The sequence below is a fragment of the Lissotriton vulgaris genome, chromosome 2_1, assembly GCF_964263255.1.
Source record: "Lissotriton vulgaris chromosome 2_1, aLisVul1.2, whole genome shotgun sequence".
NCBI classification, from domain to species: domain Eukaryota; kingdom Metazoa; phylum Chordata; class Amphibia; order Caudata; family Salamandridae; genus Lissotriton; species Lissotriton vulgaris.
The window spans coordinates 1,271,898,298-1,271,913,532 of record NC_141687.1 but is presented as its reverse complement, the minus strand read 5'-3'; positions in this window follow the sequence as shown (position 1 = coordinate 1,271,913,532).

The window sequence follows — 15,235 nt, the reverse complement described above, 5'->3', positions numbered from 1 at the left end:
ATCTTGATCTCCCCTCCTCCTCCTCCTCCTCTTCCTCTTCTTGAAGACCACCAATGATATCTTAAGGAGGTCCTTTTGGTGGTTGTGGGGGTGGTGGTGGTGCAGATGCACCAGCTGCTGCTACTACTGAAGCCATTATATTGAGCAAAAAGGTAGAGAGAGCTACAAACAGGTCTTCCTAAGTCAAATGACAAAGTCAGAATAAGGAATAAAGGTGGGGTCTTTCATCCTTTTGAAAAAAAAAATGTATTGAACCAATAAAAAGTGTTATTTTCAGGTCACATGACCAGGGTCTTCATCATTATGAAACCAAAACTGTTATGAACCAATAAAAAATGTTATTTTCAGGTCACATGACCCGACGCGCTTACGCAACGCGCCCCGGGTCGCGTCACATAAGCGCGTCGGATGTTTACGTTGCACGATCGTATTCGCGCGAGTGCTTACGGGTGCGCTTACGCCGTGCGTATCACGCGGACGCGGCTACGCGATACGTCACGATCATGTTTTCGTTCGCGATATTGGCGCTTACGGGACGCTCCTCGGAGCGCTTCCCAGGGCGCTTTATAAAAGTACGCTTTTTAGGGCGCGCACCGGGAGCACTCCAAAGCAAAAAATAAAAATAAACAATTGGGAAAAATTGTAGGGACTGATAGCCCTATTCTCAAGTGGTTTTTACAAAAATTAACTTTGAAAAAAATATATACTGTGCTACATTGGGCTATATATATGTTAGAGCCCAAATGTAGCCCAATGTAGCCCAATGTAGCCCAAAGATTGCCACCAGAGACAAAAAAATTAAATGTCGCCCAAATATCAGCCAGAAGTAGCCCAACTGTAGCCCAATGACAGAATGTACCAGAGTGTTCTAAAGAACAACTAGAGCGCTAACAGTCTTACTTACAAAGTGAGACTTATAGTTAGGAATTAGCATTAAAAAAACCTATGAAATTCACTGAAAAAAGCATAGGTTTCAGACCAGTTATAGTTAGGAATTAGCATTTAAAAAACCTATGAAATTCACTGAAAAAAACATAGGTTTCACACCAGTTATAGTTAGGAATTAGCATTTAAAAAACCTTTGAAATTCACTGAAAAAACCATAGGTTTCAGACCAGTTATAGTTAGGAATTAGCATTTAAAAAACCTATTAAATTCACTGAAAAAAACATAGGTTTCACACCAGTTATAGTTAGCTGGAAATTTTACTGACATAAAACCAATGAAATTCAACGTTATAGTCAGTTGGACTCACTATAACTTGCGCGCCTGCAATGCACTGCTGATGACGTCACATATTACATCACTCATGACATGGTCAGTGACATCACTCATGACATCACTCATGACACCATCCTTGTGACAGAGTGACAGACCACCTTTCACTGTAAAGTAACCCTTGAAACACATATTCAAAAATAGTAACTAACATTTTCAAAAAAGTGGAGATACCCATAGCAGTTACAGCAACCAATTCAGTAATACCACCATCTAATACACATCCACTCATTCTCCAACAGTTCAATATAGTCACTCATACATATATTCACTCATCATATGTAGTGATAGACCTATACATCCTGTTATACACCGACAGTCATCCAAAAGTTACTCACACACATATTTACACATGCAAAAAAACTAATGAACATCCATTTATTTGCATATACAGCTATACACACACTACCACTTTACTTCTAAGGAAACTTACACATACTTACTCTCTTAAACAATCACTTATAGAAAAACATACTTATTTAAACAGGAACTCTTACAATCTCTCACTCTCACATATACTCACTTATATATATTAATACTCACATATACTAGATTAAAACATATGTTGTTACTGATAAAAACACTAGTGAAACAGTCATTCACTCACTAACACACACATATATACACACTCATCCACCCATACAGTGCTGCACATATGCCGTCTTCAAAACACATACAAACAGTGAGTCAGTCACCAACACATGCAGCCACTTATACACAAAGTGAAACACTAATACATATATTAAAATATTTAAAAGTTACTCGCAAATATATGTATTCACTAAGATACACTTAATAAGCCAGTTAACCAATCAATTCTTTAAAAAAAAACATCCATTTACACACTTATTTAACCATTTATTCTTCCATCGTCCTTTACAAATACATATATAAAACATATTTATTCTTTAGAAAGACACACATTCACTGGATGGTGTCATCAGTGATGTCATGAGTGATGTCACTGACCATGTCATGAGTGATGTAATATGTGACGTCATCAGCAGTGCATTGCAGGCACGCAAGTTATAGTGAGTCCAACTAACTATAACGTTGAATTTCATTGGATTTATGTCAGTAAAATTTCCAGCTAACTATAACTGGTGTGAAACCTTTGGTTTTTTCAGTGAATATATATATATATATATACCCGAGGTATCGGACTTTGCAGGACCGCCTCACGTTAAAATTCAGGCATGTGGCTTCTGTCCTGTACAGCCCGTGACTTCACGAGGGAAGCAGGATAACTGTATCCTATGTTTCAAGGCTCGGTCGGATTTTGGAAATGAGGTATGAACGCGTGGGGACCCGAGGAACTGCTTGGACTCTTATTCACGGAAGCACTCCGCTTCAACTCTACCCCTACTCCTTGCCAGGACTTACAGCATTCACTACAAGAACTTACTCTATGGCTCCACACACGGTACTTACCGGCATACTGCATCATGGGAACTGCAGTCCTACAAACTGCAGTCGCATCCTTCAAGTAGGTGGAGCCAGCTGACCTCCTCTGATTGGGAGGGCCTGTGAATATCAAGGTGTAAGGAGGAGTGTTCCCAGCCAAAGCTTGCGGCATCCGAGGAAGGCAAAGCGCCAAAATGCATCATGCCATTTAAACAAGCTGTCATTAAAAGCGTTCCCGAAAACTCCTTGCTGTATCCTCTAGCTTTCTTCACGGAGGGGTCGTCTGTTTCATATATATATATATATATTACCTACTGGCGGTCGCCAGTAGGTATATATAGTTAGGATTTTTTCCCTATGGGATTTTTGAAAATTCTATGTCTAATAACTTTGCCGTTTGTGGACGGAATCGGCTGAAATTTTCAGGAAAATGGCACATTTTGTTTCTGAGCAGCTCCTGGAAATTTGGGGGGGGGTTCGTCAATGGGGGGGATGAGAAAAAAGGGGGGTCCCAAAACGCGTTTTTCCCATGTTAATTTCCATAGGGCGGTTGGCCTCACTTTTAGCCCGAACGGCTGAATGGATTTCCACAAAACTTGGCAAAATTGTAGGGACTGTTAGCCCGATGTGCCTTTGCTATGTCTCAATATATGTGCTTCAGTGGATTTTGAGAAATTAACGTTTAAAACAAGATATATATCTGTAACAGCGCTCCGGGTAGCGCTCCGGTTCGCGAACTTTTTGCGTATCGGAACTTTGCGAAGCGAAGCTGATTGGCTCTCCGGTGTCTGTCAACATTCTAAACAGTCCGGAGCGGCCGCCATCTTGTATCTTGGTAGGATCGAGAGACAAGAGGAGGCCAAAACAAAGGAGGAAATTACCATAAGGGGGCATAGTAGATCCTCGTTGACCCCCTAAGTTTTATGTGGAGGTTTTAAAAGAGCCCAGCAGGGTCAAAAAAAAAATTTTTTTTTTTTTTTTTGCGTGGTGAGCGCCAAGTTCGCGAACCGGGAAGCGTTCTGGGCAGCGTACTATAAGGAAAAAAGAATGATAGACTTTTCAAATACTGTATGTTAATTGTTTGTTGTTTTTGTTGATTTTTTTTGTTTTCTTTATTTTTAAAGCATTTTTTTTTATTTTGATTGTGTTTCATAATTTATTAAACTTTCTAACATTTCAGTGTCTGAAATGTCATTATTTTCTTGGAATATTGTTTGCAATCTGTGCGGTTGTAAAATGTTCTCATTTTCAAGGAGGTCATCTACTGCTTGGACACATTGCAGTAGTTCTTTGTCCCAAGTTTCATCTATAAATTCAATGTCAATTTGATCAATTGTATCAATCAATTCTTGGCTGCTCTCTTGCAGGTCCATTTCAAAAGAAACTTGGTTTTCGCCTTCCATTTTGCCTGAAATTTGGATTAAAAAAATATATATTAGTAGAGATAGGGCACTGTTGGGATTAATTTTAGATAGGCATTTTTTATCAGTGAATTTATCTTTGGGTAGTGTATAGTATCAGAGTGGTAGTAGGAATATAAAAAAGTGTATGTGATTTAACGTAAGTAAATTTATAATTATACAAGAGAAGCCTAAGTCCATCCATAACTATAACAGAGAAGTCTATCTAAATCTATAACTAGTACTGAGGGATAGTATATAACTATTTGAAAAAGTTTACCATATTTACTTATAGTGCACAATATACTTCAGTTTTAAAAGTAACAACTTACCTTTAGAAACAAGTTGAAGTGATTAGTGATATTCCAAATGATATATACAACAAGAAGTAGTAGTCAAAATGGCTGTGTTTCCTTCTCTTCCTTTATATATATTCAGGTATATAACCAATCAAATGTCAGGTAATAAAAGTAGAAAATGAAAGTAACATTTTCATTGGTTGTCAATTCCAACACTTCAGATGTGTTTTGTGAAGTAATTTACCTCACGGTATTTAGAGAGGTCTACAGGCTAAATGGCAAAATGGAATTTCAATCAAATTTGTGAAAATGAAAGGGATTGTTATGTAGTATGAGCTAATCTATATTTGGTGAGAGTGTCTCTAGTCGTTTTTCTGTAAATTACTTTCCCACCTTTTTTTTGGACCGCTTCCCGGGAAGCGGCTCGGTACGCGAACCTTAAGCGTCACGGGAGTCCTCCATTTTGTGTTTTGGTCGCATTAAGATACAAGATGGAGGGCAAATAATGTTCAGAATGGGTAGAAGGGGGCATGGTAGATTTATCTTGACCCCCTAGGTTTTCTGAGGGTGGCTGAGGAGGCTTATATGTGCGGAAAAAAACAATTTTTTAAAAAATTCCGCGAGGTTAGCTTTCGGTTCGCGAACCGGGTAGCGCCCCGGGGAGCGTATTTTGTTGAAAATTAGTGAAAAAGTTAGAAAAAAATAATAATTGTGAGTGATCAGATGAAGGGTAGCTCTGAGAAGAGCTTTTGGGTTTATGGTATATTTAGGTACTTATAAGTAGGTACCAATGCACAGTCTTAAATTCAGAATGAAAATTCTGTTGCCCTCATCTGAGAAGTGAACTCCATCTCTTCTGTAGATATCTTGCATGTAGTAACGCAAGTTATTGTTGTACAAGGAGCCCATTCCATGGTCTCTCATGTAAGCTGAAACAGATTTGTTTACATGCTTCCTCGCTTTCTCAATTTGTGGACATAATTGGTTGGACCACCTCCATTTCTGTCTTTGGCATATATTGGAATATACCAAAGCAGTTTGAGGAAAAAGTGCCATTAATTGCTCAAAGGTGTCCTTTAAAAGCATTTCCAGACCTACCCCAGTCAAAGTGCCCAAATCATTACCTCCACAGTGCACAATTAACAGGTCAGGTTTTGGCAAATGCATAAAGGTTTTCACCAATGGTATCAATTGGTGATATTTTAATCCTCTTTGGCCCAACCAACTTAATTTCCACATCTTGTAAATTGAGGTTAGGTAAATTTCTGTTCTCAGCATACCTTTGAGCCCAGTGGATGTAACTATGTCCAACAATCCAGACATTAAACATGGTGGGAGAAGGTTGTGCTGCAGTCAGATGAAGTGTGGTAATGAAAGGGCAGTTGAAACAGTAGGAGTTTGTAAAGAAAAAAAACTGTGGATTTCCAGTGCTAATTATTCATTAGCAGTGATTGGTGGATTTCCATTTCTGAAAACAGAAAGTTAGGATGCATGGATGTGTTCTTTGAAAGATGTAATTTGAATGGTCAAAGAAGAAACATTTAATGAAAGATTGCACTGGATACGCAGGTGCACTGAGAGTTCAGAGTTCAATTGAAACATTGTTGTGTGAATTTGCAAACATGAGAGGTCTTTCAGGAGGTGGTTGCTAAGCAAAAAAGGCAGAGAGGGCAGAGGGGGGAAGGGTTTTGATTTGAAAAAAGTGAGGGAAGAGTTATGATTGGCTAATATGAGAGATATGTGAAATGAATATCTGTATTTCTATGCTTTCAATAGCTGCAGCCTCTGGAGTGCATCCTTTTTCTTCTGCTGAAGACAATTTGGTGTATTTCTGAGACTGTTTTGAAACTCAAAAAGTATTTGCTAAGGTGAGAAAATATTTATTTAATTTAGATAGAGAATAGTATGATTTAAGGAGAAAATGATGAAGAAAGCTGTGTTTTTAAAATGTGGCTTTGTCTCAAGTGATATACAAATAGATTTTGTTTTTTGGGAGAAATTGTAATTGCATATTCGGTGTAGCATTCTGGCATGCAGTAACACAAGTTATTGTTGTACATGGAGCCCATTCCATGGTCTCTCATGTAAGCTGAAACAGATATGTTGTTTTTAAAAACGATTTTTGAAAACAATTACATTTCTGGATATGTACTGCTAGAGCTTCATAGGTTGTTTGGGTCATATTTATAAGGCATTTAAGTGTCTATGATGTTATTTTTCCCTTTTTAAATGGAAAGCGTTCTTCATGGGGCAAGTTTCTTGTAAATACGCTCCCACCTGTGGTTGGCAAATTTAGATTTTGATTATGGGAGTTACATAGTCATGTTAAAAATATCCCAAAAATGGTGCAAGGGCATTCAATAAAACGCTTTCATGTGTCTCAAGGACATTTTCAGTCATTTCCTCTTGAATGCAGGTATACAATTGATTTATATGCTGTGTTTAAAAACGATTTTTTGAAATCAATTACATTTCTGGATATGTACTGCTAGAGCTTCATAGGTTGTTTTGGGTCATATTTATAAGGCATTTGAGTGTCTATGATGTTATTTTTCTCTTTTTAAATGGAAAGCGTTCTTCATGGGGAAAGTTTCTTGTAAATACGCTCCCACCTGTGCTTGGCAAATTTAGATTGGAATTATGGGATTTACATAGCCATGTTAATAATGTCCCAAAAATGGTGCAAGGGCATTCCTAAAAACGCTTTCATGTGTTTCAAGGACATTTTTAGTCATTTCCTCTTGAATGTAGTTATCCAATTGATTTATTTGCTGTGTTTAAAAACGATTTTTTGAAATCAATTACGTTTCTGGATATGAACTGCTAGAGCTTCATAGGTTGTTTGGGTCATATTTATAAGGCATTTGAGTGTCTATGATGTTATTTTTCCCTTTTTAAATGGAAAGCGTTCTTCATGGGGCAAGTTTCTTGTAAATACGCTCCCACCTGTGCTTGGCAAATTTAGATTTTGATTATGGGAGTTACATAGTCATGTTAAAAATGTCCCCAAAATGGTGCCAGGGCAATCTAAAAAAACGCTTTCATGTGTCTTAAGGACATTTTAAGTCAATGAGGAAACACAGGTGATGTAATTCTGAAATGAGGAAAAGAAACTCCACATTTTTCAATTACATCACTAGTGTTTCCTAAGTTTATGAATGACATTGTGCAGATGAAGTTTAGGTGTGACCACAGATTCAAAAGAGGTCTGCCCTTTGTTCAAGAGTGAAGTGGACATGACTTACTTCATTGGTAGGCCTTCACATGTATTATCTCCTTTGTTTTCTTCAACAAGTGAAAATCTCATCTGCAACCATGTGTTGGCCTCACCTTAAAGAAACAAAACAGGTGATGGACCGAATGTGGATCAATGACACACATTCACCCCAGTCCAAAGATCTGGGCCCAAACAAATCTTTAGATAGGCCACACCTTATCGTCAACCTGAATTAATCATTTAAAATGTTAGGGAGAGATTTATGATTGTTGTATGCCTGTTTTGTACCACTGTGTGTCATTTTTGTGACGCAGTGCTGATGCAAAAGATTTGCTATGTTAAATAATAAGTAGGGTGTTAAGTTTTTGATGACTGTTATTCATTTACTGTTTGGTAATAGTGGTTAATAATATTTTTTATTATATTTTTCCACAGATTCAACTGCAGATCATTTCAAAATTTGAAAAATGCCAACTAAGAATCGAATTAGAAAGGCTAGAAAACGTCAAAGACAGCAAGATCATGTATTATTGCAGCAGTCCTCTTCCCAAAATATTTGTGAAATCACCAAGAAAGCTCCGGGTAAGAGCACGAAATTGTTCTTAAGAAATATTTGTAGTAAAAAAAGTATTTCTACAAAAAATGTTTCAGTCCAGAAAAAGAAAAGCAATTTAAATGGAAATGAAAGCCCAATCAAAAATGTTACTGGTAGAGCAAGAGATAACTCTGTGCATGATAGTAGAAGGAAACAACAGTTTAGCGACATTTGAAAATGAATGTTCCGCAACAGGATAATAGTTAATTTATTAAAAAATATTAAGAAAGGCCAACAGAAAGTGGCATTTTATAAGAAGAAGAAAAATGTAGAGAAAATTATTGATCATGCTTTTGAAATTAAGCGAAAGTTGTTTATTTTGGTAATCAATAGAATTAGGAAACTAAGCAAGGTAATTTCTGATTTCAAATCAAATAGTAGATGGAAAAGAGTAGTAAATCGTAGTAACTTTTGTGAAGTTTTTTCCGGACAATGGATGCATAGTTCAAGTTGTGAGGCATTTTTTAATGAGGAGAGTTATTTTCAGGATAATGATTTGGTGTTTGCAGTTGACACCAGTGGTCGAGCTTATGAAGTGAAGGATGGTTGTCCAGTTGAAAAAGAAAAACTTGTGACAACAGAGACAGATGAGGTGTTAGGTAATGATGTTTTAGGACGACGTCCTAAGGGTCCTGTGTACATTTGGAAGTGTAGTTCTATTTGTAGTGTGCGACAGGTTTCCATCAATTTGCTTTGTGATTTTATACGGACATATAATAAGAAAAGTTTGAAGCAGAAAATGAAGTTGTTGCAAGATTTAGATCCTTGCAGAGTGAGACAAATGACAGGTTTGCGTGGTCATTCACTGGCTTGTCTTTCCAGGAGAGTATGCCAGAGTGTTTTTCATCATTTCAGGATGCTAGCAGTGCATCATAATAAAGTCAGGAAAATAGTGAGAATGTTGTATTATGCTAAGAGTCCAGCAATTATGCTTAAACAATTATGTGCTGCTCTTTTGCATGGTTCTGAAATAGATGTCAAGAATATTTGTGAAGAAATTGAGTTTTGTTACTTTGGTAGTAAAGATGAGAATGTTCAAATTGACCCAGAAGTAGAAGGTAATGTTGAAGATAATGTCATGGTTTCTAGTACAGATAAATTTCAGAAGGAAATTGCCACGTTTCAGATGAAATCAAGTGAGAGGCCTAATTTCACTTGTGTGTGTTGTTGACGCACTTATTATAAGAATCAGACTAAGTTAGTGGATTTATATGCAAAAAGTGGAAGGGAAAATAATAGTGAATGGAAGGATTTCGCTACATACTTGATGGTAGAAAATTGTTTTGATTTGGGATCAGATCAACGTGTGTGTACTTATTGTTGTAACAAATTAAACCAAAACCAGATGCCTGCTAGGGCGGTTCATAATAATCTGGAATTGGTTGAGATTCCTTCTGAATTGAAGGATTTAAATACTTATGAATCTATTTTGATTCAAAGTATCCATCCCTTTCAGGCTATTGTAAGAATGGAGCCAAAGACAGGAAAGTTGCCTCCATCAGATTTACAGAGAGGATTAAAGGGAAGTGTTGTTTATTTGCCTCTAGATTTGAACAAAAACATTAACACAATTGGAGTAGAAAAAGTGGAAGAGGAACCTCTGGTTATCTTGGTTAATGGGGTTCCGACAAAGAATAAGAAAATATGGCAAGATTTAGTGGATGTTAGGAAAGTCAAAAAGGCAACATTGTATTTGAAGAAAAATAATAAGTACTATATAAATGTATATGTTGCAGAAGAGGAAGAAAGTGATGAAGAGGGTAGCGATTTGTGTGCTGGCCAAATTGAGAAAGTAGAGGCCTCTAAAAGTGAAGAAATATATGAACATTATAGTGTTCATCCTTTGCATTCCAAGGAAGTCATGGGGAATGCTATTGAGTTGTTTCAAATGAAACAAGCCAAAGGGAGTCCCATTAGTGTTTGGGAGGAAAGTTTGGAAGCTCGGTGTTTCCCACAGCTATTTCCCACAGGTCGAGGAGGAAGATATGATGAGCGACCTCATCAAATTCCTGCGTCTGAATACCGGACTTTACGATTGTATGCAGAAGATCCTAGGTTTCGTCAATGTATTCCCTATTTGTTTCATCTCCTGTTTGAAAGCGATCTGTCTGGACTGTCATATGCAGTGAACCACATCTTAAAAAGTGGTATACAGATGCGAAACATCTCGGCAAGTGACTTTATGCATAAAGTCAATGTCCAAGACAGTATTTTGGATTCTCACCTAATTAATCTCATGGCGTGTCAGCGTGGTACTAATGAGTACTGGTACCGTCGTCATGGTGATTTAAAATGTATGCTGAGGAACTTAGGAACTCCAACATGGTTCCTTACTCTGAGCTGTGCCGAGTATGGCTGGGAAGACTTACTTGAATTTCTACGAGAGGCAAATGGAAATATTGAAAACATTGAATTCAAGACACCTGGAGAACTGTGTTCTTTGGATCCAGTGAATGTATGCAGGTACTTCAATCATAGATTTGAAGCTATGATGTCTTTCATCACAAATAAGAAGAATCCACCTCTTGGAGAGGTGTTGGATTTCTTCTGGAGAAAGGAGTACCAAGCAAGAGGTGCTCCTCATATACATATGTTGTTGTGGATCAAGGATGCACCTAAATTTGGAACAGATCCGGATGACTTAGTGATGAATTTCATAGAACAGTATTCTACGTGTGCTGTTCCAAACGTAACGGAGAAGAAAAGCCTAAGAGAACAAGTTCTACGTTTCCAAAGCCATCGTTGTGGAAAGTACTGTCGTCGTAAATTCAGAAACAAGGACAAGTTCTACACCAAATGTCGTTTCAACTTTCCACGACCGGTGATTTCTAAAGGAAGAGTGAACAGTTTGATGTCTTCGCTGCGACATAATGTGACAAGGAAATCTCCCAAAAATACATACAATTTGAAAAGGAACGAAGAGTCCAAGTACATCAACGACTACAACCCAGTGATTTTGTCCATGTGGAATGCTAACATGGATATACAGTTTGTGGCTGACAACTGTATGGCTGTGGCTCGGTATGTGACAGCTTACATCACCAAAAAAGAAAAGACAGAATTGAAGGATATGTGGGAGGATATTTCCCATGAAAAGAGCCTCAGCAAGAAGTTGTACAGTTTCAGTCTGAAGATGTTGTCGCATCGAGAAATCGGAGCTTACGAATGTTGTGACCGGTTGTCTTCAGCAAGTCTCTATGCCAAATCCAGGAGTATCGTTTGGGCGAGTCTTGGTCTTGCTGCAACGCGAAATCGAGTTCTAAAACCTGTCCGGGAAATTGAGTATTTGGCAGAAAAGGAACCAAACAGTACCGACATTTTGAAGACCAACATGTTGGATACATATTATCCAAATCGAAGCATTCACCTTGAGAATGTTTGTCTATATGAGGTTCTACAAAATTACATATTCAAGAGGAACATCAAAGAAGATATTGAGAAAGGATTGTATGCTGTAATTGGAAGTGAGGGATGTCTGGTCAAGCAAAGAAAATGCCAATTAGTAAACCATCGAAAATTGAGTGGCGAATCTCCAGAAAAAAAGGAGTTTTTCTATTTAGCACTTTTGCAACTTTTCAAGCCTTGGCGTGCAGAAGAGGAACTGCTTGGAGATTTCCTCTGTTACGAAGACTCTTTCACTGCCGCCAAGGAGACCATAGAATGTCCTGCTTTTCCCAAATATCCAGAAATGTTGACTTTGGAAATTGAGCAGGAAGCAACGATTGCAGCCGAGATTGCCAGAGACAGTTCTCAGGACAGTCAGAGTTCTGTTTCATTGAGTCAGGATCCACTAGGAGGACCTATTATCGAAAATGAAGCTGCCACTGCTATGAATGAAGTAGAAAGAGCCATGGCACATGCTCAGGAGGATGCGGTTAACTTAGAAGTCTTGGAAAAACAACTCAACGTTGAGCAGAGGAAAATATATGACGAAGTTACCAAGCAAATTGATCATGGATTAAGTCATGAGAAGAAAGAGTGCTCATGTACGTCGTTGAAGCCTGTCCGACTGTACGTGAGTGGAGAAGCGGGAACTGGAAAAAGTTTCCTTATTAAAGCAATTTCTTGTTATTTGCAGGAAAGGACTGAGTCATCGCTGTCTTGTGTTGTTACCGCTCCTACTGGACTGGCAGCACATAACATTAAAGGTATTACTTTGCATCGTCTACTGATGCTGCCAGTGGAGCATGACAACAAATTACAATACCACAAGTTATCTGGGGATGCTTGTTGTGAAGTTTCAAGTGTCTTGAGGAAAATGAAAGTTCTTATCATTGACGAAGTAAGCATGGTTTCCAATGTCATGCTTGCCTTTGTGCATTTGAGAATGCAAGAAGTTCTTAAAACTGAGTATGATGTGTTATTTGGTGGCAAACACATCATTGTTTTCGGAGATCTTCTACAGCTGACACCAGTAAAAGGACAACCTGTGTTCAAAATACTCTCGCATGAAGATACCAGGAAGTGCCTAGAGAGCATTGGCAACATCAATATATGGTTAAACTTCAATTATGCTGAACTGCATGAAAATATGCGTCAGGCAAAGGATGAAGATTACAAGAATATTCTACAAGATATTAGAATTGGAAAAGTGACCGAGCATGGAAAAAAAGCATTACATGCACGATTACTGTCAAATTTATATACAGAACAAGACGTTGTGCCTGAGAATATTTTTCAGAAAATTACTGAGAAGAAATCCGGAATATGTTTGATGCCAACTCTTGCAGAATGTGCCATCTTCAACAACAAAATGTTCAATTTAGAAAAGCAAGAGATTGTGAAACTTGAAGCTATTGACAGAATAGAGCATATGGGATCAACAATTATTTTGTCTGAGAATTTGAAATCTAAATTGGATTCATTAGAGAAGACTATATCTAAAACAGCGGGTTTTGAAAAGACTTTGAATGTGTGTTTAAATTGCCGAATCATTTTGAGAAGGAATTTACATGTTGAAAGAGGTCTGGTAAATGGATCAATGGGTAATGTTGTTGATTTTGAGAAATACAGAAGTAAAGAGATGGAATTGAATTTCTAAAAATTAAATTTGATGGCATTGAGGAAGTACAGCTAATTGGTCGTTGTTCTGCTAGGTTTTTGCTTGTTAAAGACTTATATGTTCGCCGTAAACAGTTTCCTGTTTGCTTGGCATATGCGGTGGCAATCCATAAATCGCAAGGTTTAAGTGTAGACAGTGCATTGGTGAATATTGGCAGTTCTGTGTTCAAGGAGGGTATGGCATATGTGGCATTGTCACGAGTTAGAACTTTATCGGGATTGTACTTGATTGACTGTGATGTCACAAACATTTGTGCAGATCTAGATTGTGTTAAGGAATACAATAGGTTAAGAAAAGAGTATGCGCCAAATTTGCCTCAATATCCTTTGTTTGAGAAACGTGTGGTAGGCCGGAAACGAAGAAATATCAGTAATAGTAGGGAGGTTGTAGCAAAAAGCCCAAAAGTCGATGAACCGAAAATTGTAAGCAGAAAGAAAATGGATTCTGTTGAAGATGTTGTCGGTTTTCAATTTGAAAACAGTTCTGGTGTCAACTGCTATGCTAATGTAGTTGTTAATGTTGTCTTTTCACTAGAGACTTTAAAGGAACAGATTGTGATCAATTCTGAACAAAGTTTATGCTGTTTGTTGAATTCTGTGTTAGAGAAATGTAGCACTGATAGAACAAAAGTAGAAAGTGTGTCTGAAGTTCATTATCTATTAGACGAATGTTCAGGTCAAACAGACTTCTCTGAAAATATTCAGCAGGATTGTCAGGAGTTTTTAATGTATATGCTTGATGTATTGCAAGATGAGGGTGTAGATGTAGATCACCTGTTTGGGCTTTCTTATCAATGGCAGCATGACTGCGAGAACTGTAGGGTATCAAGTACTACTAGTGTAGACTCAGAAAGATTTATATATTTAACTTTGCCAGACAGTAAATCAGTCTCCTTTAATAAGCTAGTAAAAGCAGCTGATCACAACATGGAGTGTAGCCAATGTAAATCTGAAATGATGTCAACATTATTTATACGAACATATGGCCAGTATGTCATTTTAATGATCCAACGATGTAGGCCTGATGGATCAAAATTGACAACTTTAATAAAAAAATTTGTTGCTTCGCAGTTGTCAATATCAGGAAGGACTTTTGTAACTGCAGCAATTATCTATCACGATGGTCCTTCAACAACATCAGGACATTACACAGCTTATTTAAAGTCTAGAAACGGCTGGTCATTCTGCAACGATTCTGTTGTAACTTTCAAAAAAAAATTGCCGTATGACCTTAAAAATTCTTACCTGGTGTTTTTAAAACCAAAATTTTAAGGAAAGAATCTCGGGATTTGCTCTGAGGAATTGCAAAAGGTTCATGAAGTAGAGGGAATGTAAGTCTGCAATGCTGTCTAGATTATTGGTCCAAAACTTTTAATTATAATGTCATTTTAAAAATCCAACTATATAAACCTGATGCAAGTAAGTCTGCTTCATAGTAAGCAGTATCAGTGTCATAGGAAACGTAGAACATGAGTGAGCAAGAAGGGTAAGATATTAATAGTCCAGGATTGTGAAAGTAATCTTAAATGTTTTCTTTCTGAAAGTTGCGAAAATAGAAAATGACGGGATTTGATTACAAGAATTACAAGAGTTGTAAATCGCTCCAACATGATTTGGCCATGTGGAAACATGTGGTAGAATGTGAGAAGTCTTTTATTGTATGTCACATATTTTTCAAAACGATGGAGGTTTTCTTTCAGAAAGTGGCGGGCTGAAAATATTAATAGCACAACAGAGTGTACGCTGTTCATAGGACATCCTTCGACGTTATGGAAAGTAAGTTAATTTTAAGGAGTTTTGAATTCAGATTTCTTATGTTGTATGGGTTTTTTAAACACACTCATTTTGATTGTATTTTTTTTCCCCGCTGTTACATGATGAATACCTTCAAGTCACTGATTTAAGTGAAATTTGATACATTCTGAGAACAGCAAAAATAAACCATTTAACATGTATAATTAATGTTCTACTTTTTGTACTT